The following is a 27572-nucleotide window of genomic DNA, read 5'->3' as shown; positions in this document are numbered from 1 at the left end:
CTGATAGTCCACAGGTTACAGAATGACTCCAGAAGTGCATCGGAACCTACTACTGGTCTTCGTGGGAACGATCAAAGCGTAGACTGTTTGAGACATTATTCCCATGGAGGAAAGTGCGCATGGTGATTGTTGTATTCAATCCAGATGCATTTTCCGTGTTTCATCAACACTCTGATAGTCCACAGACTACAGAATGCCTCCAGATGTGCATCGGAAACAACTACTGGTCTTCCAGGGAACGATCAAAGCGTAGACTGTTTAAGACATTACTCCCATGGAGGAAAGTGCGCACGGCGACTGTTGTATTCAATCCCGAAGCAACTTCTCTGTTTCATCAACACTCTGATGGTCCACAGATTACAGAATGCCTCCAGATGTGCATCGGGAACTACTACTGGTCTTCCAGGGAACGATCAAAGCGTAGACTGCTTGAGACATTACTTTTATGGAGTATTGTGCGCATGGTGACTGTTGTATTCAATATCGATGCAATATCTGTGTTTCATCAACACTCTGATGGTCCACAGATTTCAGAATGCCTCCAGATGTGCATCGGAAACTGCTACTGGTCTTCCAGGGAACGATCAAAACGTAAACTCGTTGAGACATTACTCCCATGGAGGAAATTGCGCATGGTGACTGATGTATTCAATGACGATGCAATTTCTGTCTTTCATCAACATTCTGATAGTCCACAGATTACGGAATGCCTCCAGTTGTGCATCGGAAACTACTACTGGTCTTCCAGGGAACGATCAAAGCGTAGACTGTTAGAGAAATTACACCCATGGAGGAAACTGCGAATGGTGACTGTTGTATTCAATCCCGATGCAATTACTGTGTTTCATCAACACTTTGATGGTCTACACGTTACAGAATGCCACCAGATGTGCATCGGAAACTACTACTGGTCTTCCAGGGAACGATCAAATCGTAGAATGTTTGAGACATAACTCCCGTGGAGGAAAGTGCGCATGGTGACTGTTGTATTCAATCCCGATGCATTTTCTGTGTTTCATCAGCACTCTGATAGTCCACAAATTACAGAATGCCTCCAGATGTTCATCGGAAACTACTACCGCTCTTCCAGGAAACGATCAAAGCGTAGACCGTTTGAGACATTACTTTTACGAAGCAATGTGCGCATGGTGACTGTTGTATTCAATCCCGATGCAATTTCTGTGTTTCATCAACACTCTGATAGTCCACAGATTACGGAATGCCTCCAGATGTGCATCGGTAACTACTACTGGTCTTCCAGGTTATGATCAAAGCGTAGACGGTTAGAGACATTACACCCATGGAGGAAAGTGCGCATGGTGACTGTTGTATTCAATCCCGATACAATTTCTGTGTTTCATCAACACTCTGATAGTCCACAGATTACAGAATGCCTCCAGATGTGCATCGGTAACTACTACTGGTCTTCCAGGGAACGATCAAAGCATAGACTGTTTGAGACATTACTCCCATGGAGGAAAGTGCGCATGGTGACTGTTGTAATCAATCCCGATGCAATTTCTGTGTTTCATCAACACTCTGATACTCCACAGATTACAGAATGCCTCCAAATGTGCATCGGAAACTACTACTGGTCTTCCTGGGAACGATCAAATCGTAGACTGTTTGAGTCATTACTCCCATGGAGGAAAGTGCGCATGGTGACTGTTGTATTCATTCCCGATGCATTTTCTGTGTTTCATCAACACTCTGATAGTCCACGGATTACAGAATGTCTCCAGATGTGCATCGGAAACTACTATTGGTCTTCCAGGGAACGATCGAAGCGTAGATTGTTTGAGACATTACTTTCATGAAGGAAAGTGAGCATGGTGACTGTTGTATTCAATCCCGATGCAATTTCTGTGTTTCATCAACACTCTGATAGTCCACAGATAACAGAATGCCTCCAGATGTGCATCGGAAACTACTACTGGTCTTCCAGGGATCGGATAAAACGTAGACTGTTTGAGACATTACTCCCATGGAGGATAGTGCGGATGGCGACTGTTGTATTCAATACCAATGCAATTTCTGTGTTTCATCAACACTCTGATAGTCCACAGATTACAGAATGCCAACAGATGTGCATCGGAAACTACTACTGGTCTTCCAAGGGACGATCAAAGCGTAGACTGTTTGAGACATAACTCCCGTGGAGGAAAGTCCGCCTAGAGACTGTTGTATTCAATCCCGATGCAATTTCTGTGTTTCATCAACACGCTGATAGTCCACAGATTACAGAATGCCACCAGATGTGCATCGGAAACTACTACTGGTCTTCCAGGGAACGATCAAAGCGTAGACTGTTAGAGACATTACTCCCATGGAGGAAAGTGCGCATGGTGAGTGTTGTATTCAATCCCGATGCAATTACTGTGTTTCATCAACACTCTGATAGTCTACACATTACAGAATGCGACCAGATGTGCATCGGAAACTACTACTGGTCTTCCAGGGAACGATCAAAGCGTAGATTGTTTGAGATATTACTCCCGTACAGGAAAGTGCGCATGGTGACTGTTGTATTGAATCCCGATGCAATTTCTGTGTTTCATCAACACTCTGATAGTCCATAGATAACAGAATGCCTCCAGATGTGCATCGAAACTACTACTGGTCTTCCAGGGAACGATCATAGCGTAAACTCTTTGAGACATTACTGCCATGGAGGAAAGTGCGCATGGTGACTGTTGTATTCAATCCCGATGCAATTTCTGTGTTTCATCAACATTCTGATAGTCCACAGATTACAGAATCTCTCCAGATGTGCATCGGAAACTACTACTGGTCTTCCAGGGAACGATCAAAGCGTAGACTGTTTCAGACATTACTCCCATGGAGGAAAGTGCGCCTTGTGACTGTTGTATTCAATCCCGATGCAATTTCTGTGTTTCATCAACACTCTGATCGTCCACAGATTACAGAATGCCTCCAGATGTGCATCGGCAACTACTACTGGTCTTCCAGGGAACGATCCAAGCGTAGACTGCTTGAGACATTACTTTTATGGAGTAATGTGCGCATGGTGACTGTTGTATTCAATATCGATGCAATTTCTGTGTTTCATCAACACTCTGATAGTCCACAGATTTCAGAATGCCTCCAGATGTGCATCGGAAGCTGCTACTGGTCTTCCAGGGAACGATCAAAGCGTAAACTCGTTGAGAAATTACTCCCATGGAGGAAAGTGCTTATGGTGACTGTCTTATTCAATCCCGATGCATTTTCTGTGTTTCATCAACACTCTGATAGTCCACAGATTACAGAATGCCACGAGGTGTGGATCGGAAACTACTACTGGTCTTCCTGGGAACGATGAAAGCGTAGACTGTTTCAGACATTACTCCCATGGAGGAAAGTGCGGTTGATGACTGTTGTATTCAATCCCGATGCTATTTCTGTGTTTCATCAACACTCTGATAGTCTATATATAATACAGAATGCCTCCAGATGTGCATCGGAAACTGGTACTGGTCTTCCAGGGAACGATTAAAGCGTAAACTCTTTGAGACATTACTCCCATGGAGGGAAGTGCGCATGGAGACTGTTGTATTCAATCCCGATGCATTTTCTGTGTTTCATCAACACTCTGATAGTCCACAGATTACAGAATGCCAAGAGATGTGGATCGGAAACTACTACTGGTCTTCCGGGGAACGATGGAGGCATAGACTGTTTCAGACATTACTCCCATGGAGGAAAGTGCGGATGGTGACTGTTGTATTCAATACCAATGCAATTACTGTGTTTCATCAAAACTCTGATAGTCCACAGATTACAGAATACCTCCAGATGTGCATCGCAAACTACTACTGGTCTTCCAGGGAACGATCAAAACATATACTCTTTGAGACATTACTCCCATGGAGGAAATTGCGCATCGTGACTGTTGTATTCAATCCCGATGCATTTTCTGTCTTTCATCAACACTCTGATAGTCCACGGGTTACAGAATGACTCCAGATGTGCATCGGAACCTACTACTGGTCTTCGTGGGAACGATCAAAACGTAGACTGTTTGAGACATTATTCCCATGGAGGAAAGTGCGCATGGTGATTGTTGTATTCAATCCCGATGCATTTTCCGTGTTTCATCAACACTCTGATAGTCCACAGATTACAGAATGCCTCCAGATGTGCATCGGAAACAACTACTGGTCTTCCAGGGAACGATCAAAGCGTAGACTGTTTAAGACATTACTCCCATGGAGGAAAGTGCGCATGGTGACTGTTGTATTCATTCCCGATGCAATTTCTGTGTTTCATCAACACTCTGATGGTCCACAGATTACAGAATGCCTCCAGATGTGCATCGGGAACTACTACTGGTCTTCCAGGGAACCATCAAAGCGTAGACTGCTTGAGACATTACTTTTATGGAGTAAGGTGCGCATGGTGACTGTTGTATTCAATATCGATGCAATTTCTGTGTGTCATCAACACTCTGATATTCCACAGATTACAGAATGCCTCCAGATGTGCATCGGAAACTACTACTGGTCTTCCAGGGAACGATCAAAACGTAAACTCTTTGAGACATTACTCCCATGGAGGCAATTGCGCATCGTGACTGTTGTATTCAATCCCGATGCATTTTCTGTCTTTCATCAACACTCTGATAGTCCACAGGTTACAGAATGACTCAAGATGTGCATCGGAACCTACTACTGGTCTTCGTGGGAACGATCAAAGCGTAGACTGTTTGAGACATTACTGCCATGGAGGAAAGTGCGCATGGTGACTGTTGTATTCCATCCCGATGCAATTTCTGTGTTTCATCAACATTCTAATAGTCCACAGATTACAGAATGCCTCCAGATGTGCATCGGAAACTACTACTGTTCTTCCAGGGAACGATCAAAGCGTAGACTGTTTGAGACATAACTTTTATGGAGGAATGTGCGCATGGTGATTGTTGTATTCAATCCCGATGCAATTTCTGTGTTTCATAAACACTCTGATACTCCACAGATTACAGAATGCCTCCAGATGTGCATCGGAAACTACTACTGGCCTTCCAGGGAACGATCAAAGCGTAGACTGTTAGAGACATTAAAAACATGGAGGAAAGTGCGCATGGTGACTGTTGTATCCAATCCCGATGCAATTACTGTGTTTCATCAACACTTTGATAGTCTACACATTACAGAATGCCACCAGATGTGCATCGGAAACTACTACTGGTCTTCCAGGGAACGATCAAATCGTAGATTGTTTGAGACATAACTCCCGTGAAGGAAAGTGCGCATGTTGACAGTTGTATTCAATCCCGATGCAATTTCTGTGTTTCATCAACACTCTGATAGTCTACACATTACGGAATGCGACCAGATGTGCATCTGAAACTACTACTGGTCTTCCAGGGAACGATCAAAGCATAAACTCTTTGAGACATTACTCCCATGGAGGAAAGTGCGCATGGTGACTGTTGTATTCAATCGCGATGCAATTTCTGTGTTTCATCAACACTCTGATACTCCACAGATAACAGAATGCCTCCAGATGTGCATCGGAAACTACTACTGGTCTTCCAGGGAACGATCAAAGCGTAAACTCTTTGAGACATTACTCCCATGGAGGAAAGTGCGCATGGTGACTGTTGTATTCCATCCCGATGCAATTTCTGTGTTTCATCAACATTCTAATAGTCCACAGATTACAGAATGCCTCCAGATGTGCATCGGAAACTACTACTGGTCTTCCAGGGAACGGATAAAGCGTAGACTGTTTGAGACATTACTCCCATGGAGGAAAGTGCGCATGGCGACTGTTGTATTCAATCCCGATGCAATTTCTGTGTTTCATCAAAACTCCGATAGTCCACAGTTTACAGAATGCCTCCAGATGTGCATCGGGATCTACTACTCGTCTTCTAGGGAACGATCAAAGCGTAGACAGTTTGAGACATTACTCCCATGGAGGAAATTGCGCATCCTGACTGTTGTATTCAATCCCGATGCATTTTCTGTCTTTCATCAACACACTGATAGTCCACAGGTTACAGAATGCTTCCAGATGTGCATCGGAACCTACTGCTGGTCCTCCTGGGAACGATCAAAGCGTAGACTGTTTGAGACATTATCGCAAAGGAGGAAAGTGCGCATGGTGACTGTTGTATTCAATACCGAGGCAATTTCTGTGTTTCATCAACACTTTGATAGTCCACAGATTACAGAATACCTCCCGACGTGCATTGGAAACTACTACTGGTCTTCCAAAGAACGATCAAAGTTTAGACTGTTTGAGACATTACTGCCATGGAGGAAAGTGCGCATAGTGACTGTTGTATTCAATCCCGATGCAATTTCTGTGTTTCATCAACACTCTGATACTCCACAGATTACAGAATTTCTCCAAATGTGCATCGGAAACTACTACTGGTCTTCCTCTGAACGATCAAATCGTAGACTGTTTGAGACATTACTCCCATGGAAGAAAGTGCGCATGGTGACTGTTGTATTCAATCCCGATGCAATTTCTGTGTTTCATCAACACTCTGATAGTCCACAGATTTCAGAATGCCTCCAGATGTGCATCGGAAGCTGCTACTGGTCTTCCAGGGAACGATCAAAGCGTAAACTCGTTGAGAAATTACTCCCATGGAGGAAAGTGCTTATGGTGACTGTCTTATTCAATCCCGATGCATTTTCTGTGTTTCATCAACACTCTGATAGTCCACAGATTACAGAATGCCACGAGGTGTGGATCGGAAACTACTACTGGTCTTCCTGGGAACGATGAAAGCGTAGACTGTTTCAGACATTACTCCCATGGAGGAAAGTGCGGTTGATGACTGTTGTATTCAATCCCGATGCTATTTCTGTGTTTCATCAACACTCTGATAGTCTATATATAATACAGAATGCCTCCAGATGTGCATCGGAAACTGGTACTGGTCTTCCAGGGAACGATTAAAGCGTAAACTCTTTGAGACATTACTCCCATGGAGGGAAGTGCGCATGGAGACTGTTGTATTCAATCCCGATGCATTTTCTGTGTTTCATCAACACTCTGATAGTCCACAGATTACAGAATGCCAAGAGATGTGGATCGGAAACTACTACTGGTCTTCCGGGGAACGATGGAGGCATAGACTGTTTCAGACATTACTCCCATGGAGGAAAGTGCGGATGGTGACTGTTGTATTCAATACCAATGCAATTACTGTGTTTCATCAAAACTCTGATAGTCCACAGATTACAGAATACCTCCAGATGTGCATCGCAAACTACTACTGGTCTTCCAGGGAACGATCAAAACATATACTCTTTGAGACATTACTCCCATGGAGGAAATTGCGCATCGTGACTGTTGTATTCAATCCCGATGCATTTTCTGTCTTTCATCAACACTCTGATAGTCCACGGGTTACAGAATGACTCCAGATGTGCATCGGAACCTACTACTGGTCTTCGTGGGAACGATCAAAACGTAGACTGTTTGAGACATTATTCCCATGGAGGAAAGTGCGCATGGTGATTGTTGTATTCAATCCCGATGCATTTTCCGTGTTTCATCAACACTCTGATAGTCCACAGATTACAGAATGCCTCCAGATGTGCATCGGAAACAACTACTGGTCTTCCAGGGAACGATCAAAGCGTAGACTGTTTAAGACATTACTCCCATGGAGGAAAGTGCGCATGGTGACTGTTGTATTCATTCCCGATGCAATTTCTGTGTTTCATCAACACTCTGATGGTCCACAGATTACAGAATGCCTCCAGATGTGCATCGGGAACTACTACTGGTCTTCCAGGGAACCATCAAAGCGTAGACTGCTTGAGACATTACTTTTATGGAGTAAGGTGCGCATGGTGACTGTTGTATTCAATATCGATGCAATTTCTGTGTGTCATCAACACTCTGATATTCCACAGATTACAGAATGCCTCCAGATGTGCATCGGAAACTACTACTGGTCTTCCAGGGAACGATCAAAACGTAAACTCTTTGAGACATTACTCCCATGGAGGCAATTGCGCATCGTGACTGTTGTATTCAATCCCGATGCATTTTCTGTCTTTCATCAACACTCTGATAGTCCACAGGTTACAGAATGACTCAAGATGTGCATCGGAACCTACTACTGGTCTTCGTGGGAACGATCAAAGCGTAGACTGTTTGAGACATTACTGCCATGGAGGAAAGTGCGCATGGTGACTGTTGTATTCCATCCCGATGCAATTTCTGTGTTTCATCAACATTCTAATAGTCCACAGATTACAGAATGCCTCCAGATGTGCATCGGAAACTACTACTGTTCTTCCAGGGAACGATCAAAGCGTAGACTGTTTGAGACATAACTTTTATGGAGGAATGTGCGCATGGTGATTGTTGTATTCAATCCCGATGCAATTTCTGTGTTTCATAAACACTCTGATACTCCACAGATTACAGAATGCCTCCAGATGTGCATCGGAAACTACTACTGGCCTTCCAGGGAACGATCAAAGCGTAGACTGTTAGAGACATTAAAAACATGGAGGAAAGTGCGCATGGTGACTGTTGTATCCAATCCCGATGCAATTACTGTGTTTCATCAACACTTTGATAGTCTACACATTACAGAATGCCACCAGATGTGCATCGGAAACTACTACTGGTCTTCCAGGGAACGATCAAATCGTAGATTGTTTGAGACATAACTCCCGTGAAGGAAAGTGCGCATGTTGACAGTTGTATTCAATCCCGATGCAATTTCTGTGTTTCATCAACACTCTGATAGTCTACACATTACGGAATGCGACCAGATGTGCATCTGAAACTACTACTGGTCTTCCAGGGAACGATCAAAGCATAAACTCTTTGAGACATTACTCCCATGGAGGAAAGTGCGCATGGTGACTGTTGTATTCAATCGCGATGCAATTTCTGTGTTTCATCAACACTCTGATACTCCACAGATAACAGAATGCCTCCAGATGTGCATCGGAAACTACTACTGGTCTTCCAGGGAACGATCAAAGCGTAAACTCTTTGAGACATTACTCCCATGGAGGAAAGTGCGCATGGTGACTGTTGTATTCCATCCCGATGCAATTTCTGTGTTTCATCAACATTCTAATAGTCCACAGATTACAGAATGCCTCCAGATGTGCATCGGAAACTACTACTGGTCTTCCAGGGAACGGATAAAGCGTAGACTGTTTGAGACATTACTCCCATGGAGGAAAGTGCGCATGGCGACTGTTGTATTCAATCCCGATGCAATTTCTGTGTTTCATCAAAACTCCGATAGTCCACAGTTTACAGAATGCCTCCAGATGTGCATCGGGATCTACTACTCGTCTTCTAGGGAACGATCAAAGCGTAGACAGTTTGAGACATTACTCCCATGGAGGAAATTGCGCATCCTGACTGTTGTATTCAATCCCGATGCATTTTCTGTCTTTCATCAACACACTGATAGTCCACAGGTTACAGAATGCTTCCAGATGTGCATCGGAACCTACTGCTGGTCCTCCTGGGAACGATCAAAGCGTAGACTGTTTGAGACATTATCGCAAAGGAGGAAAGTGCGCATGGTGACTGTTGTATTCAATACCGAGGCAATTTCTGTGTTTCATCAACACTTTGATAGTCCACAGATTACAGAATACCTCCAGACGTGCATTGGAAACTACTACTGGTCTTCCAAAGAACGATCAAAGTTTAGACTGTTTGAGACATTACTGCCATGGAGGAAAGTGCGCATGGTGACTGTTGTATTCAATCCCGATGCAATTTCTGTGTTTCATCAACACTCTGATACTCCACAGATTACAGAATTTCTCCAAATGTGCATCGGAAACTACTACTGGTCTTCCTCTGAACGATCAAATCGTAGACTGTTTGAGACATTACTCCCATGGAAGAAAGTGCGCATGGTGACTGTTGTATTCAATCCCGATGCAATTTCTGTGTTTCATCAACACTCTGATAGTCCACAGATAAAAGAATGCCTCCAGATGTGCATCGGAAACTACTACTGGTCTTCCAGGGAACGATCAAAGCGTAAACTCTTTGAGACATTACTCTAATGGAGGAAAGTGCGCATGGTGACTGTTGTATTCAATCCCGATGCAATTTCTGTGTTTCATCAACATTCTGATAGTCCACAGATTACAGAATGCCTCCAGATGTGCATCGGAAACTACTACTGGTCTTCCAGAGAACGGATAAAGCGTAGACTGTTTGAGACATTACTCCCATGGAGGAAAGTGCGCATGGTGACTGTTGTATTCAATCCCGATGCATTTTCTGTGTTTCAACAACACCCTGATGGTCCACAGATTACAGAATGCCTCCAAATGTGCATCGGAAACTACTACTGGTCTTCCAAGGGACGATCAAAGCGTAAACTCTTTGATACATTACTCCCATGGAGGAAAGTGCGCATGGTGACTGTTGTATTCAATCCCGATGCATTTTCTGTGTTTCATCAACACTCTGACAGTCCACAGATTACAGGATGCCACGAGGTGTTTATGGGAAACTACTACTGGTCGTCCAGGGAACGATCAAAGCGTAGATGGTTTGAGACATTACTCCGTGGAGGAAAGTGCGCATGGTGACAGTTGTATTCAATCCCGATGCAATTTCTGTGTTTCATCAACACTCTGATAGTCCACAGATAACAGAATGCCTCCAGATGTGCATCGGAAACTACTACTGGTCTTCCAGGGAACGATCAAACCGTAAACTCTTTGAGACATTACTCCCGAGGAGGAATGTGCGCATGGTGACTGTTGTATTCCATCCCGATGCAATTTCTGTGTTTCATCAACATTCTAATAGTCCACAGATTACAGAATGCCTCCAGATGTGCATCGGAAACTACTACTGGTCTTCCAGGGAACGGATAAAGCGTAGACTGTTTGAGACATTACTCCCATGGAGGAAAGTGCGCATGGCGACTGTTGTATTCAATCCCGATGCAATTTCTGTGTTTCATCAAAACTCCGATAGTCCACAGTTTACAGAATGCCTCCAGATGTGCATCGGGATCTACTACTGGTCTTCTAGGGAACGATCAAAGCGTAGACAGTTTGAGACATTACTCCCATGGAGGAAATTGCGCATCCTGACTGTTGTATTCAATCCCGATGCATTTTCTGTCTTTCATCAACACACTGATAGTCCACAGGTTACAGAATGCTTCCAGATGTGCATCGGAACCTACTGCTGGTCCTCCTGGGAACGATCAAAGCGTAGACTGTTTGAGACATTATTGCAAAGGAGGAAAGTGCGCATGGTGACTGTTGTATTCAATACCGAGGCAATTTCTGTGTTTCATCAACACTTTGATAGTCCACAGATTACAGAATACCTCCAGACGTGCATTGGAAACTACTACTGGTCTTCCAAAGAACGATCAAAGTTTAGACTGTTTGAGACATTACTGCCATGGAGGAAAGTGCGCATGGTGACTGTTGTATTCAATCCCGATGCAATTTCTGTGTTTCATCAACACTCTGATACTCCACAGATTACAGAATTTCTCCAAATGTGCATCGGAAACTACTACTGGTCTTCCTCTGAACGATCAAATCGTAGACTGTTTGAGACATTACTCCCATGGAAGAAAGTGCGCATGGTGACTGTTGTATTCAATCCCGATGCAATTTCTGTGTTTCATCAACACCCTGATAGTCCACAGATAAAAGAATGCCTCCAGATGTGCATCGGAAACTAATACTGGTCTTCCAGGGAACGATCAAAGCGTAAACTCTTTGAGACATTACTCTAATGGAGGAAAGTGCGCATGGTGACTGTTGTATTCAATCCCGATGCAATATATGTGTTTCATCAACATTCTGATAGTCCACAGATTACAGAATGCCTCCAGATGTGCATCGGAAACTACTACTGGTCTTCCAGGGAACGGATAAAGCGTAGACTGTTTGAGACATTACTCCCATGGAGGAAAGTGCGCATGGTGACTGTTGTATTCAATCCCGATGCATTTTCTGTGTTTCAACAACACCCTGATGGTCCACAGATTACAGAATGCCTCCAAATGTGCATCGGAAACTACTACTGGTCTTCCAAGGGACGATCAAAGCGTAAACTCTTTGATACATTACTCCCATGGAGGAAAGTGCACATGGTGACTGTTGTATTCAATCCCGATGCATTTTCTGTGTTTCATCAACACTCTGACAGTCCACAGATTACAGGATGCCACGAGGTGTTTATGGGAAACTACTACTGGTCTTCCAGGGAACGATCAAAGCGTAGATGGTTTGAGACATTACTCCGTGGAGGAAAGTGCGCATGGTGACTGTTGTATTCAATCCCTATGCAATTTCTGTGTTTCATCAACACTCTGATAGTCCACAGATAACAGAATGCCTCCAGATGTGCATCGGAAACTACTACTGGTCTTCCAGGGAACGATCAAAACGCAAACTCTTTGGGACATTACTCTAATGGAGGAAAGTGCGCATGGTGACTGTTGTATTCAATCCCGATGCAATTTCTGTGTTTCATCAACATTCTGATAGTCCACAGATTACAGAATGCCTCCAGATGTGCATCGGAAACTACTACTGGTCTTCCAGGGAACGGATAAAGCGTAGACTGTTTGAGACATTACTCCCATGGAGGAAAGTGCGCATGGTGACTGTTGTATTCAATCCCGATGCATTTTCTGTGTTTCAACAACACTCTGATGGTCCACAGATTACAGAATGCCTCCAAATGTGCATCGGAAACTACTACTGGTCTTCCAAGGGACGATCAAAGCGTAAACTCTTTGATACATTACTCCCATGGAGGAAAGTGCGCATGGTGACTGTTGTATTCAATCCCGATGCATTTTCTGTGTTTCATCAACACTCTGACAGTCCACAGATTACAGAATGCCACGAGGTGTTTATGTTAAACTACTACTGGTTTCCAGGGAACGATCAAAGCGTAGATGATTTGAGACATTACTCCGTGGAGGAAAGTGCGCATGGTGACTGTTGTATTCAATCCCGATGCAATTTCTGTGTTTCATCAACACTCTGATAGTCCACAGATAACAGAATGCCTCCAGATGTGCATCGGAAACTACTACTTGTCACCCAGGGAAAGATCAAAACGTAAACTCTTTGAGACATTACTCCCATGGACGAAAGTGCGCATGGTGACTGTTGTATTAAATCCCGATGCAATTTCTCTCTTTTATCAACATTCTGATAGTCCACAGATTACAGAATGCCTAAAGATGTGCATCGGAAACTACTACTGGTCTTCCAGGGAACGATCAAATCTTAGATTGTTTGAGACATAACTCCCGTGGAGGAAAGTGCGCATGGTGTCTGTTGTATTCAATCCCGATGCATTTTCTGTGTTTCATCTGCACTCTGATAGTCCACAAATTACAGAATGCCTCCACATGTTCATCGGAAACTACTACCGGTCTTCCAGGAAACGATCAAAGCGTAGACAGTTTGAGACATTACTTTTATGGAGGAATGTGCGCATGGTGACTGTTGTATTCAATCCCGATGCAATTTCTGTGTTTCATCAACACTCTGATAGTCCACAGATTACAGACTGCCACCAGATGTGCATCGGAAACTACTACTGAACTTCCAGGGAACGATCAAATCGTAGACTGTTTAAGACATTACTCCCATCGAGGAAAGTGCGAATGGTGACTGTTGTATTCAATCCCAATGCAATTTCTGTGTTTCATCAACACTCTGATAGTCCACAGATTACAGAATGCCACCAGATGTGCATCGGAAACTACTACTGGTCTTCCAAGGGACGATCAAAGCGTAGACTGTTTGAGACAAAACTCCCGTGAAGGAAAGTGCGCATGGAAACTGTTGTATTCAATCCCGATGCAATTACTGTGTTTCATCAACACTCTGATAGTCCATAGATAACACAATGCCTCCAGATGTGCATCGGAAACTACTACTGGTATTCCAGGGAACGATCAAAGCGTAAACTCTTTGAGACATTACTGCCATGGAGGAAAGTGCGCATGGTGACTGTTGTATTCAATCCCGGTGCAATTTCTGTGTTTCATCAACATTCTGATAGTCCACAGATTACAGAATGATTCCAGATGTGCATCGGAAACTACTACTGAACTTCCAGGGAACGATCAAATCTTAGACTGTTTAAGACATTACTCCCATGGAGGAAAGTGCGCATGGTGACTGTTGTATTCAATCCCGATGCAATTTCTGTGTTTCATCAACACTCTGATGGTCCACAGATTACAGAATGCCTCCAGATGTGCATCGGGAACTACTACAGGTCTTCCAGGGAACGATCAAAGCGTAGACTGCTTGAGACAATACTTTTATGGAGTAATGTGCGCATGGTGACTGTTGTATTCTATATCGATGCAATTTCTGTGTTTCATCAACACTCTGATATTCCACAGATTTCAGAATGCCTCCAGATGTGCATCGGAAGCTGCTACTGGTCTTCCAGGGAACGATCAAAGCGTAAACTCGTTGATACATTACTCCCATGTAGGAAAGTGCTCATTGTGACTGTTGTATTCAATCTCGATGCATTTTCTGTGTTTCATCAACACACTGACAGTCCACAGATTACAGAATGCCACGAGGTGTTTATCGGAAACTACTACTGGTCTTCCAGGGAACGATGAAAGCGTAGACTGTTTCAGACATTACTCCCATGGAGGAAAGTGCGGGTGGTCATTGTTGTATTCACTCCCAATGCAATTTCTGTGTTTCATCATCACTCTGATAGTCCACAGATTACAGAATGCCACCAGATGTGCATCGGAAACTACTGCTGGTCTTCCAGGGAACGATCAAAGCGTAGACTGTTTGAGACATTACTTTTATGGAGGAATGTGCGCATGGTGACTGTTGTATTCAATCCCGAAGCAATTACTGAGTTTCATCAGCACTCTGATAGTCCACAGATTATAGAATGCCTCCAGATATGCATCGGAGACTACTACTGGTCTTCCAGGGAACGATCAAAGCGTAGACTGTTTGAGACATACCTCCCGTGTAGGAAAGTGCGCATGGTGACTGTTGAATTCTATCCCGATGCAATTTCTGTGTTTCATCAACATTCTGATAGTCCACAGATTACAGAACGCCTCCAGATGTGCATCGGAAACTACTACTGGTCTTCCAGGGAACGGATAAAGCGTAGACTGTTTGAGACATTACTCCCGTGGAGGAAAGTGCGCATGGTGACTGTTGTATTCAATCCCGATGCATTTTCTGTGTTTCAACAACACTCTGATGGTCCACAGATTACAGAATGCCTCCAAATGTGCATCGGAAACTACTACTGGTCCTCCAAGGGACGATCAAAGCGTAAACTCTTTGATACATTACTCCCATGGAGGAAAGTGCGCATGGTGACTGTTGTATTCAATCCCGATGCATTTTCTGTGTTTCATCAACACTCTGACAGTCCACAGATTACAGAAAGCCACGAGGTGTTTATGGGAAACTACTACTTGTCACCCAGGGAAAGATCAAAACGTAAACTCTTTGAGACATTACTCCCATGGACGAAAGTGCGCATAGTGACTGTTGTATTAAATCCCGATGCAATTTCTCTCTTTCATCAACATTCTGATAGTCGACAGATTACAGAATGCCTCAAGATGTGCATCGGAAACTACTACTGGTCTTCCAGGGAACCATCAAATCTTAGATTGTTTGAGACATAACTCCCGTGGAGGAAAGTGCGCATGGTGACTGTTGTATTCAATCCCGATGCATTTTCTGTGTTTCATCAGCACTCTGATAGTCCACAAATTACAGAATGCCTCCAGATGTTCATCGGAAACTACTACCGGTCTTCCAGGAAACGATCAAAGCGTAGACAGTTTGAGACATTACTTTTATGGAGGAATGTGCGCATAGTGACTGTTGTATTCAATCCCGATGCAATTTCTGTGTTTCATCAACACTCTGATAGTCCACAGATTACAGACTGCCTACAGATGTGCAACGGTAACTACTACTGGTCTTCCAGGGAACGATCAAAGCGTAGACTGTTAGAGACGTTACACCCATGGAGGAAAGTGCGAATGGTGACTGTTGTATTCAATCCCAATGCAATTTCTGTGTTTCATCAACATCCTGATAGTCCACAGATTACAGAATGCCTCCAGATGTGCATCGGAAACTACTACTGGTCTTCCAGGGAACGATCAAAGCGTAGACTGTTAGAGACATTACTCCCATCGAGGAAAGTGCGAATGGTGACTGTTGTATTCAATCCCAATGCAATATCTGTGTTTCATCAACACTCTGATAGTCCACAGATTACAGAATGCCACCAGATGTGCATCGGAAACTACTACTGGTCTTCCAAGGGACGATCAAAGCGTAGACTGTTTGAGACATAACTCCCGTGGAGGAAAGTGCGCATGGAAACTGTTGTATTCAATCCCGATGCAATTTCTGTGTTTCATCAACACTCTGATAGTCCATAGATAACAGAATGCCTCCAGATGTGCATCGGAAACTACTACTGGTCTTCCAGGGAACGATCAAAGCGTAAACTCTTTGAGACATTACTGCCATGGAGGAAACTGCGCATGGTGACTGTTGTATTCAATCCCGGTGCAATTTCTCTGTTTCATCAACATTCTGATAGTCCACAGATTACAGATTGCCTCCAGATGTGCATCGGAAACTACTACTGGTCTTCCAGGGAACGATCAAAGCGTAGACTGTTTAAGACATTACTCCCATGGAGGAAAGTGCGCATGGTGACTGTTGTATTCAATCCCGATGCAATTTCTGTGTTTCATCAACACTCTGATGGTCCACAGATTACAGAATGCCTCCAGATGTGCATCGGGAACTACTACAGGTCTTCCAGGGAACGATCAAAGCGTAGACTGCTTGAGACATTACTTTTATGGAGTAATGTGCGCATGGTGACTGTTGTATTCAATATCGGTGCAATTTCTGTGATTCATCAACACCCTGATATTATACAGATTTCAGAATGCCTCCAGATGTGCATCGGAAACTGCTACTGGTCTTCCAGGGAACGATCAAAGCGTAAACTCGTTGAGACATTACTCCCATGGAGGAAAGTGCGCATGGTGACTGTTGTATTCAATCCCGATGCGTTTTCTGTGTTTCATCAACACTCTGACAGTCCACAAATTACAGAATGCCACGAGGTGTTTATCGGAAACTACTACTGGTCTTCCAGGGAACGATGAAAGCCTAGACTGTTTCAGACATTACTCCCATGGAGGATAGTGCGGATGGTGACTGTTGTATTCAATCCCAATGCAATTTCTGTAATTCATCAACACTCTGATAGTCCACAGATTACAGAATGCCTCCAGATGTGCATCGGAAACTACTACTGGTCTTCCAGGGAACGATCAAAGCGTAGACTGTTAGAGACATTACTCCCATCGAGGAAAGTGCGCATGGTGACGGTTGTATTCAATCCCGATGCAATTACTGTGTTTCATCAACACTCTGATAGTCTACACATTACAGAATGCGACCAGATGTGCATCGGAAACTACTACTGGTCTTCCAGGGAACGATCAAAGCGTAGACTGGTAGAGACATTACTCCAATGGAGGAAAGAGCGCATGGTCACTGTTGTATTCAATCCCGATGCAATTACTGTGTTTCATCAACACTCTGATAGTCCATAGATAACAGAATGCCTCCAGATGTGCATCGGAAACTACTACTGGTATTCCAGGGAACGATCAAAGCGTAAACTCTTTGAGACATTACTGCCATGGAGGAAAGTGCGCATGGTGACTGTTGTATTCAATCCCGGTGCAATTTCTGTGTTTCATCAACATTCTGATAGTCCACAGATTACAGAATGCCTCCAGATGTGCATCGGAAACTACTACTGAACTTCCAGGGAACGATCAAATCGTAGACTGTTTAAGACATTACTCCCATGGAGGAAAGTGCGCATGGTGACTGTTGTATTCAATCCCGATGCAATTTCTGTGTTTCATCAACGCTCTGATGGTCCACAGATTACAGAATGCCTCGAGATGTGCATCGGGAACTACTACAGGTCTTCCAGGGAACGATCAAAGCGTAGACTGCTTGAGACATTACTCCTATGGAGTAATGTGCGCATGGTGACTGTTGTATTCAATATCGATGCAATTTCTGTGTTTCATCAACACTCTGATATTCCACAGATTTCAGAATGCCTCCAGATGTGCATCGGAAGCTGCTACTGGTCTTCCAGGGAACGATCAAAGCGTAAACTCGTTGATACATTACTCCCATGGAGGAAAGTGCTCATTGTGACTGTTGTATTCAATCCCGATGCATTTTCTGTGTTTCATCAACACTCTGACAGTCCACAGATTACAGAATGCCACGAGGTGTGGATCGGAAACTACTACTGGTCTTCCAGGGAACGATGAAAGCGTAGACTGTTTCAGACATTACTCCCATGGAGGAAAGTGCGGATGGTCATTGTTGTATTCACTCCCAATGCAATTTCTGTGTTTCATCATCACTCTGATAGTCCACAGATTACAGAATGCCACCAGATGTGCATCGGAAACTACTGCTGGTCTTCCAGGGAACGATCAAAGCGTAGACTGTTTGAGACATTACTTTTATGGAGGAATGTGCGCATGGTGACTGTTGTATTCAATCCCGAAGCAATTACTGAGTTTCATCAGCACTCTGATAGTCCACAGATTACAGAATGCCTCCAGATATGCATCGGAGACTACTACTGGTCTTCCAGGGAACGATCAAAGCGTAGACTGTTTGAGACATACCTCCCGTGTAGGAAAGTGCGCATGGCGACTGTTGAATTCTATCCCGATGCAATTTCTGTGTTTCATCAACACTCTGATAGTCCACACATTACATAATGCCACCAGATGTGCATCGGAAACTACTACTGGTCTTCCAGGGAACGATCAAAGCGTAGACTGTTAGAGACATTACTCCAATGGAGGAAAGAGCGCATGGTCACTGTTGTATTCAATCCCGATGCAATTACTGTGTTTCATCAACACTCTGATAGTCTACACATTACAGAATGCGACGAGATGTGCATCGGAAACTACTACTTGTCTTCCTGGGAACGATCAAAGCGTAGATTGTTTGAGACATTACTCCCGTACAGGAAGGTGCGCATGGTGACTGTTGTATTCAATCCCGATGCATTTCCTGTGTTTCATCAACACTCTGATGGTCCACAGATGACAGAATGCCTCCAGATGTGCATCGGAAACTAGTACTGGTCTTCCAAGTGACGATCAAAGTGTAAAACTCTTTGAGACATTACTCCCATGGAGGAATGTGAGCATGGTGACTGTTGTATTCAATCCCGATGCGTTTTCTGTGTTTCATCAACACCCTGACAGTCCACAGATTACAGAATGCCACGAGGTGTTTATCGGAAACTACTACTGGTCTTCCAGGGAACGATGAAAGCGTAGACTGTTTCAGACATTACTCCCATGGAGGATAGTGCGGATGGTGACTGTTGTATTCAATCCCAATGCTATTTCTGTGTTTCATCAACACTCTGACAGTCCACAGATTACAGAATGCCACCAGATGTGCTTCGGAAACTACTACTGGTCTTCCAAGGGACGATCAAAGCGTAGACTGTTTGAGACATAACTCCCGTGGAGGAAAGTGCGCATGGAAACTGTTGTATTCAATCCCGATGCAATTTCTGTGTTTCATCAACACTCTGATAGTCCACAGATTACAGAATGCCACCAGATGTGCATCGGAAACTACTACTGGTCTTCCAGGGAACGAACAAAGCGTAGACTGTTAGAGACATTACTCCCATGGAGGAAAGTGCGCATGGTGACGGTTGTATTCAATCCCGTTGCTATTACTGTGTTTCATCAACACTCTGATAGTCTACACATTACAGAATGCGACCAGATGTGCATCGGAAACCACTACTGGTCTTCCAGGGAACGATCAAAGCGTAGATTGTTTGAGACATTAGTCCCATACTGGAAAGTGCGCATGGTGACTGTTGTATTCAATCCCGATGCAATTTCTGTGTTTCATCAACACTCTGATAGTCCATAGATAACAGAATGCCTCCAGATGTGCATCGGAAACTACTACTGGTCTTCCAGGGAACGATCAAAGCGTAAACTCTTTGAGACATTACTGCCATGGAGGAAAGTGCGCATGGTGACTGTTGTATTCAATCCCGGTGCAATTTCTGTGTTTCATCAACATTCTGATAGTCCACAGATTACAGAATGCCTCCAGATGTGCATCGGAAACTACTACTGGTCTTCCAGGGAACGATCAAAGCGTAGACTGTTTAAGACACTACTCCCATATAGGAAAGTGCGCATATTGACTGTTGTATTCAATCCCGATGCAATTTCTGTGTTTCATCAACACTCTGATGGTCCACAGATTACAGAATGCCGCCAGATGTGCATCGGGAACTACTACTGGTCTTCTAGGGAACGATCAAAGCGTAGACTGCTTGAGACATTACTTTTATGGAGGAATGTGCGCATGGTGACTGTTGTATTCAATATCGATGCAATTTCTGTGTTTCATCAACACTCTGATAGTCCACAGATTTCAGAATGCCTCCAGATGTGCATCGGAAATTGCTACTGGTCTTCCAGGGAACGATCAAAGCGTAAACTCGTTGACACATTACTCCCATGGAGGAAAGTGCGCATGGTGACTGTTGTATTCAATCCCAATGCAATTTCTGTGTTTCATCAACACTCTGATAGTCCACAGATTACAGAATGCCACCAGATGTGCATCGGAAACTACTACTGGTTTTCCAAGGGACGATCAAAGCGTAGAATGTTTGAGACATAACTCCTGTGGAAGAAAGTGCGCATGGAGACTGTTGTATTCAATCCCGATGCAATTTCTGTGTTTCATCAACACCCTGATAGTCCACAGATTACAGAATGCCACCAGATGTGCATCGGAAACTACTACTGGTCTTCCAGGGAACGATCAAAGCGTAGACTGCTTGAGACATTACTTTTATGGAGTAATGTGCGCATGGTGACTGTTGTATTAAATATGGATGCAATTTCTGTGTTTCATCAACACTCTGATGGTCCACAGATGACAGAATGCCTCCAGATGTGCATCGGGAACTACTACTGGTCTTCCAGGGAACGATCAAAGCGTAGACTGCTTGAGACATTACTTTTATGGAGTAATGTGCGCATGGTGACTGTTGTATTAAATATGGATGCAATTTCTGTGTTTCATCAACACTCTGATATTCCACAGATTTCAGAATGCCTTCAGAAATGCATCGGAGACTACTACTAGTCTTCCAGGGAACGATCAAAGCGTAGACTGTTTGAGACATACCTCCCATGGAGGAAAGTGCGCATGGTGACTGTTGTATTCAATCCCGATGCAATTTCTGTGTTTCATCAACACTCTGATAGTCCACAGATTACATAATGCCACCAGATGTGCATCGGAAACTACTACTGGTCTTCCAGGGAACGATCAAAGCATAGACTGTTAGAGACATAACTCTCGTGGAGGAAAGTGCGCATGGAGACTGTTGTATTCAATCCCGATGCAATTTCTGTGTTTCATCAACACTCTGATAGACCACAGATTACAGAATGCCAACAGATGTGCATCGGAAACTACTACTGGTGTTCCAGGGAACGATCAAAGCGTAGACTGTTTAAGACATTACTCCCATATAGGAAAGTGCGCATGGTGACTGTTGTATTCAATCCCGATGCAATTACTGTGTTTCACCAAAACTCTGATAGTCTACACATTACAGGATGCGACCAGATGTGCATCGGAAACTAGTACTGGTCTTCCAGGGAACGATCAAAGCGTAGATTGTTTGAGACATTACTCCCGTACAGGAAAGTGCGCATGGTGACTGTTGTATTCAATATCGATGCAATTTCTGTGTTTCATCAACACTCTGATATTCCACAGATTTCAGAATGCCTCCAGATGTGCATCGGAAACTGCTACTGGTCTTCCAGGAAACGATCAAAGCGTAAACTCGTTGATACATTACTCCCATTGAGGAAAGTGCTCATGGTGACTGTTGTATTCAATCCCGATGCATTTTCTGTGTTTCATCAACACTCTGACAGTCCACAGATTACAGAATGCCAGGAGATGTGGATCGGAAACTACTACTGGTCTTCCAGGGAACGATGAAAGCGTAGACTGTTTCAGACTTTACTCCCATGGAGGAAAGTGCGGGTGGTGACTGTTGTATTCAATCCCAATGCAATTTCTGTGTTTCATCAACACTCTGATAGTCCACAAATTACAGAATGCATCCAGATGTTCATCGGAAACTACTACTGGTCTTCCAGGTAACGATCTAAGCGTAGACTGTTTGAGACATTACTCCCATGGAGGAATGTGCGCACGGTGACTGTTGTATTCAATCCCAATGCAATTTCTGTGTTTCATCAACACTCTAATAGTCCACAGATTAAACAATGCCTCGAGATGTGCATCGGAAACTACTACTGGTCTTACAGGCAACGAGCAAAGCGTAGACTGTTTGAGACATACCTCCCGTGTAGGAAAGTGCGCATGGTGACTGTTGTATTCTATCCCGATGCAATTTCTGTGTTTCATCAACACTCTGATAGTCCACACATTACAGAATGCAACCAGATGTGCATCGGAAACTACTACTGGTCTTCCAGGGAACGTTCAAAGCGTAGATTGTTTGAGACACTACTTTTATGGAGGAATGTGCGCATGGTGACTGTTGAATTCTATCCCGATGCCATTTCTGTGTTTCATCAACACTCTGATAGTCCACACATTACATAATGCCACCAGATGTGCATCGGAAACTACTACTGGTCTTCCAGGGAACGATCAAAGCGTAGACTGTTAGAGACATTACTCCAATGGAGGAAAGAGCGCATGGACACTGTTGTATTCAATCCCGATGCAATTACTGTGTTTCATCAACACTCTGATAGTCTACACATTACAGAATGCGACGAGATGTGCATCGGAAACTACTACTGGTCTTCCAGGGAACGATCAAAGCGTAGATTGTTTGAGACATTACTCCCGTACAGGAAGGTGCGCATGGTGACTGTTGTATTCAATCCCGATGCATTTTCTGTGTTTCATCAACACTCTGATGGTCCACAGATGACAGAATGCCTCCAGATGTGCATCGGAAACTAGTACTGGTCTTCCAAGTGACGATCAAAGTGTAAAACTCTTTGAGACATTACTCCCATGGAGGAATGTGAGCATGGTGACTGTTGTATTCAATCCCGATGCGTTTTCTGTGTTTCATCAACACCCTGACAGTCCACAGATTACAGAATGCCACGAGGTGTTTATCGGAAACTACTACTGGTCTTCCAGGGAACGATGAAAGCGTAGACTGTTTCAGACATTACTCCCATGGAGGATAGTGCGGATGGTGACTGTTGTATTCAATCCCAATGCAATTTCTGTGTTTCATCAACACTCTGACAGTCCACAGATTACAGAATGCCACCAGATGTGCTTCGGAAACTACTACTGGTCTTCCAAGGGACGATCAAAGCGTAGACTGTTTGAGACATAACTCCCGTGGAGGAAAGTGCGTATGAAAACTGTTGTATTCAATCCCGATGCAATTTCTGTGTTTCATCAACACTCTGATAGTCCACAGATTACAGAATGCCACGTGATGTGCATCGGAAACTACTACTGGTCTTCCAGGGAACGAACAAAGCGTAGACTGTTAGAGACATTACTCCCATGGAGGAAAGTGCGCATGGTGACGGTTGTATTCAATCCCGATGCAATTACTGTGTTTCATCAACACTCTGATAGTCTACACATTACAGAATGCGACCAGATGTGCATCGGAAATCACTACTGGTCTTCCAGGGAACGATCAAAGCGTAGATTGTTTGAGACATTAGTCCCGTACTGGAAAGTGCGCATGGTGACTGTTGTATTCAATCCCGATGCAATTTCTGTGTTTCATCAACACTCTGATAGTCCATAGATAACAGAATGCCTCCAGATGTGCATCGGAAACTACTACTGGTCTTCCAGGGAACGATCAAAGCGTAAACTCTTTGAGACATTACTGCCATGGAGGAAAGTGCGCATGGTGACTGTTGTATTCAATCCCGGTGCAATTTCTGTGTTTCATCAACATTCTGATAGTCCACAGATTACAGAATGCCTCCAGATGTGCATCGGAAACTACTACTGGTCTTCCAGCGAACGATCAAAGCGTAGACTGTTTAAGACATTACTCCCATGTAGGAAAGTGCGCATATTGACTGTTGTATTCAATCCCGATGCAATTTCTGTGTTTCATCAACACTCTGATGGTCCACAGATTACAGAATGCCTCCAGATGTGCATCGGGAACTACTACTGGTCTTCTAGGGAACGATCAAAGCGTAGACTGCTTGAGACATTACTTTTATGGAGGAATGTTCGCATGGTGACTGTTGTATTCAATATCGATGCAATTTCTGTGTTTCATCAACACTCTGATAGTCCACAGATTTCAGAATGCCTCCAGATGTGCATCGGAAATTGCTACTGGTCTTCCAGGGAACGATCAAAGCGTAAACTCGTTGACACATTACTCCCATAGAGGAAAGTGCGCATGGTGACTGTTGTATTCAATCCCAATGCAATTTCTGTGTTTCATCAACACTCTGATAGTCCACAGATTACAGAATGCCACCAGATGTGCATCGGAAACTACTACTGGTTTTCCAAGGGACGATCAAAGCGTAGAATGTTTGAGACATCACTCCTGTGGAAGAAAGTGCGCATGGAGACTGTTGTATTCAATCCCGATGCAATTTCTGTGTTTCATCAACACTCTGATAGTCCACAGATTACAGAATGCCACCAGATGTGCATCGGAAACTACTACTGGTCTTCCAGGGAACGATCAAAGCGTATTCTGTAAGAGACATTACTCCCATGGAGGAAAGTGCGCATGGTGACTGTTGTATTCAATCCCTATGCAATTACTGTGTTTCCTCAACACTCTGATAGTCTACACATTACAGAATGCGACCAGATGTGCATCGGAAACTACTACTGGTCTTCCAGGGAACGATCAAAGCGTAGACTGCTTGAGACATTACTTTTATGGAGTATGTGCGCATGGTGACTGTTGTATTCAATATCAATGCAATTTCTGTGTTTCATCAACACTCTGATGGTCCACAGATGACAGAATGCCTCCAGATGTGCATCGGGAACTACTACTGGTCTTCCAGGGAACGATCAAAGCGTAGACTGCTTGAGACATTACTTTTATGGAGTAATGTGCGCATGGTGACTGTTGTATTCAATATGGATGCAATTTCTGTGTTTCATCAACACTCTGATATTCCACAGATTTGAGAATGCCTTCAGAAATGCATCGGAGACTACTACTAGTCTTCCAGGGAACGATCAAAGCGTAGACTGTTTGAGACATACCTCCCATGGAGGAAAGTGCGCATGGTGACTGTTGTATTCAATCCCGATGCAATTTCTGTGTTTCATCAACACTCTGATAGTCCACAGATTACATAATGCCACCAGATGTGCATCGGAAACTACTACTGGTCTTCCAGGGAACGATCAAAGCATAGACTGTTAGAGACATAACTCTCGTGGAGGAAAGTGCGCATGGAGACTGTTGTATTCAATCCCGATGCAATTTCTGTGTTTCATCAACACTCTGATAGACCACAGATTACAGAATGCCAACAGATGTGCATCGGAAACTACTACTGGTGTTCCAGGGAACGATCAAAGCGTAGACTGTTTAAGACATTACTCCCATATAGGAAAGTGCGCATGGTGACTGTTGTATTCAATCCCGATGCAATTACTGTGTTTCATCAAAACTCTGATAGTCTACACATTACAGGATGCGACCAGATGTGCATCGGAAACTAGTACTGGTCTTCCAGGGAACGATCAAAGCGTAGATTGTTTGAGACATTACTCCCGTACAGGAAAGTGCGCATGGTGACTGTTGTATTCAATATCGATGCAATTTCTGTGTTTCATCAGCACTCTGATAGTCCACAGTTTACAGAATGCCTCCAGATATGCATCGGAGACTACTACTGGTCTTCCAGGGAACGATCAAAGCGTAGACTGTTTGAGACATACCTCCCGTGGAGGAAACTGCGCATGGTGACTGTTGTATTCAATCCCGATGCAATTTCTGTGTTTCATCAACACTCTGATAGTCCACAGATTACAGAATGCCATCAGATGTGCATCGGAAACTACTACTGTTCTTCCAGGGAACGATCAAAGCGTAGACTGTAAGAGACATTACTCCCATGGAGGAAAGTGCGCATGTTGACTGTTGTATTCAATCCCGATGCAATTACTGTGTTTCATCAACACTCTGATAGTCTAAACATTACAGAATGCGACCAGATGTGCATCGAAAACTACTACTGGTCTTCCAGGGAACGATCAATGCGTAGATTGTTTGAGACATTACTCCCATGGAGGAAAGTGCGCATGGTGACTGTTGTATTCAATCCCGATGCAATTACTGTGTTTCATCAACACTCTGATAGTCTACACATTACAGGATGCGACCAGATGTGCATCGGAAACTACTACTGGTCTTCTAGGGAACGATCAAAGCGTAGATTGTTTGAGACATTACTCCCGTACAGGAAAGTGCGCAAGGTGACTGTTGTATTCAATCCCGATGCAATTTCTGTGTTTCATCAACACTCTGATAGTCCATAGATAACAGAATGCCACGAGGTGTGGATCGGAAACTACTACTGGTCTTCCAGGGAACGATGAAAGCGTAGACTGTCTCAGACATTACTCCCATGGAGGAAAGTGCGGGTGGTGACTGTTGTATTCAATCCCAATGCAATTTCTGTGTTTCATCAACACTCTGATGGTCCACAGATTAGAGAATTGAACCAGATGTGCATCCGAAACTACTGCTGGTCTTCCAGGGAACGATCAAAGCGTAGACTGTTTGAGACATTACTTTTATGGAGGAATGTGCTCATGGTGACTGTTGTATTCAATCCCGATGCAATTTCTGTGTTTCATCAACACTCTGATAGTCTACATATTACAGAATGCCTCCAGATGTGCATCGGATACTGGTACTGGTCTTCCAGGGAACGATCAATGCGTAAACTCTTTGAGACATTACTCCCATGGAGGGAAGTGCGCATGGTGACTGTTGTATTCAATCCCGATGCATTTTCTGTGTTTCATCAACACTCTGACAGTCCACAGATTACAGAATGCTACGAGGTGTGGATCGGAAACTACTACTGGTCTTCCAGGGAACGATGAAAACGTAGACTGTTTCAGACATTACTCCCATGGAGGAAAGTGCGGGTGGTGACTGTTGTATTCAATCCCACTGCAACTTCTGTGTTTCATCAACACTCTGATGGTCCACAGATAACAGAATTGAACCAGATGTGCATCCGAAACTACTGCTGGTCTTTCAGGGAACGATCAAAGCGTAGACTGTTTGAGACATTACTTTTATGGAGGAATGCGCTCATGGTGACTGTTGCATTCAATCCCGATGCAATTTCTGTGTTTCATCAACACTCTGATAGTCTACATATTACAGAATGCCTCCAGATGTGCATC

This window comes from Schistocerca gregaria, chromosome X (genome assembly GCF_023897955.1).
Source record: "Schistocerca gregaria isolate iqSchGreg1 chromosome X, iqSchGreg1.2, whole genome shotgun sequence".
Lineage (NCBI taxonomy): Eukaryota > Metazoa > Arthropoda > Insecta > Orthoptera > Acrididae > Schistocerca > Schistocerca gregaria.
Note: the sequence above shows the minus strand (reverse complement) of the source record.